This window comes from Teleopsis dalmanni, chromosome 2 (assembly GCF_002237135.1).
Source record: "Teleopsis dalmanni isolate 2A chromosome 2, ASM223713v2, whole genome shotgun sequence".
In the NCBI taxonomy this organism is placed as follows: Eukaryota; Metazoa; Arthropoda; class Insecta; order Diptera; family Diopsidae; genus Teleopsis; species Teleopsis dalmanni.
Genome location: NC_051847.1, coordinates 33,715,642 through 33,718,734, shown reverse-complemented (window position 1 = coordinate 33,718,734; position 3,093 = coordinate 33,715,642).

Here is a 3,093-nt window from a genome sequence, read left to right as displayed (position 1 = left end):
ATACTTTTGAATAGCTTTCAAAAATAATAAAAAATAAAATAATAAATAAATAAAAATAAAAGAATGGAAAAATATATATATATATATTGTACATAAAATTAAATTAAATTTTCTTGTGTCTATCCAAGAAATATATACTTTCTTATTCATAGAAAAATAATAACAACAAGTTGTGTTTATGAACTCAAGAAAAAAAAAAAGATTTCATAAAAATAACCACTAAAATCTTCTGCATGCAACTCAGGTCCTTCATAACCTGAAGTAAAGAATTTCAGTGCAAAGAGCCTCCTGTAACATCTCTGTAACGTCTGCGTGTTTCGTGAAGACGTCAGGAGGTAAAAGTCCTTAAAAACGAAAGCGTCTTTATTATTTGCATGAATAGTGGCATTCAAATGTATATTATATTTGAGCATACATATTTTTATATGGTAACATTAAAATACAAATTTGACAGAAATTGGGCATTTTGTAGAGAACTTATGCAGAAAAAAAAATACTACAACACAATAGGAGAGCGCTAGAGAGCGAATGTGCGACGACATTGGGTGCGAGACTCGTAAAAAGACCGAATGCAAAAGCTTTCGACATGTACATAATTCCCAACCTTGTACAACAATCATGAATGAACCACAAATGTTGTGTATTCTATGCTTTCAACAACAGCATAGAAATATATATGTAAAGATACATGTACAATCACAACAAAAACAACTATAATCACCACCCACCCAATATATGTATATATAAACAATTTTGGTAATACGAATCGAATAAATGCCTCGTGAAGCTCAGCAAATTCATTCATTACACAGATCAGAAAATATAAACGAATTTCAAGGCATTCGTCGTGGGGTAGTACAAATGCAATTGGCAACAGGAATACAAATTTTGATTTCAAGATACATTTTATGCGTTCGCAATTGATTTTTCCTAACCTCTTAGTTATAGTGTTGCATTAATTTTTAACCGAAAACAATACACAAACTGGAAACTTGCATTTCAAAGCAAATTATTAAAAATTTACACCCAGATCCACTTATGCTATAAATGATAAAAAAATATTTTACAAATTTGACTATATAGACAAGGATTTTAAATAAATTAATAACTAGAGTTGAAGTGATTCTCATTCATAAGATAAAATTATACCACTTTATAAGTCATGATAGAGTTAAAAATAAGTGGTTGGTACCGGTCGCTTCCTATCTTACAGGAAGGATTATAAACTCTATATATTGAAATAAATATTCAAAATAAGTCTTAATAAGTGAAGAAATTGCAAAGTATATCATAATCCGGACATCGAGACTATCCGGAACATAACAGCAGACACTTTATTAGGGATGATAGTTTTAAAAAAAATATTAAGTACCCATGTATGGTGGGTACTTATCACGTCTTTCTCATCAATTCTTCCCATATTACAGAAAGACGGGCTTATTTAACTTAGAAATATGCTCATTATGACGGCACAGATAAGTTTAAACTTAGGATGCTGACCATAAATAATGTATATTAGAGATACTTCTATTCTCGACAATGATTATGGTAGATAGACATTTAAGAAAGTGAGAACTAATAATACATAGAGACTACCAAGTAATAGCATAGTAGATAAGCAACATTTCATATTTTTAAGATAGACCGAATATAAAATTTTATCGTTACCTCTTGGTTAGACGTATATTTATTAATAATAATTTCAAATACAAAACTAAATATAATGATAAACTGTTTAATAGAACAGTGAATAAAATTATAAAAGTTACGTCTTACCCAAAAGGATATTAGTTGTTCTTTATCAATACATGTTACAATTATATGAAGTTAAAGAATACATAGCTTTTTACATGGCTTTTTGTTTTTTAGGCGGTTAGGAGAGAAATACCTACGCACTGACAACGACCCGAAAAATAAGTGCCCGGCTCGCACGAACTAAACCCCTCTCTCTCTTTCATTCCTAGAGAGCTTGTCCTATCTGTAGACTATGTTACTATTATTTTGACGTAGGTTCCCGCATGAGAAATTTAAGACTTTTATTGTTGTGACCCACGATCAGGCCCCGTTGCTCTAACCGATAGCGTATTCAGAGAGTGGATTTGGAAATAAAATTCATTCTCGACAATATAATCAACAGATAATATGTTGCAAAAACGCTGCACAGGACCATGCGATTTGTCATCACTGGACTTTTTTGTGAGATCATGCAAATGATCGTGTGTATGTAAAGACTATTCAAATTCGCGAATTTTTGATAAGGAACATACATATGTCAAGATATACCCGAGTTATTGTCAGCTATAAGCCGACAAGTCATCAAAAATATTCAGGCATCGTACACACCCCTTGAAAAACATTTGAAAGAGGTGTTTCTCATCTGATGATAAAATCCAAAGTATATATTAAAATAAAAAATTGAATAACACTTCTATTTCATAAGTGTTTTATAATGATTTATTGTTTTGATGAACAAATATTTTTAATAATAATTTTGTTTTTTAACGGACTAATTTGTCAATAGGTAAACTATAGTCATCATCAGAGTACTAAATAATAGTAATACAATGTAACAATATTTTAGTATATATCACAAAGGAAGTGTTTTATTTAATAATAATGTGTGGAAGTGTTTTATTTGAATGAATAATTCTGTACATATTTAGAAATATATATTGAAATATTAAAAAGTTTTAATACAATATTTTAAAATAAATAAAAACACATATTTTTTTTATAAACTTAAGAAATAATCTTAAATATAAAAACAAAAATTAAAAAAATTTTATTATAAAACAAAAACATATATTTAAATATATTTTAAAATAATCAAAAATATTTAAATAAGTTCGATTTCTTTTATATAAGTAAGAAAAGGCAAATAATATGAATATGTATTTATAAGTAAACTGTCATTTAATACAATAAATAAAAAATTTATATATTTTTAAAATACTTATAAAATAATTTAAAATATAGGATAAGAAATTTAAAAAATTTATTATAAAACAAAAATATATACTAGATATGTATATATATAATATATATAATATATAGATATAGATGAAGATATAGACAGATACAGATATAGATATA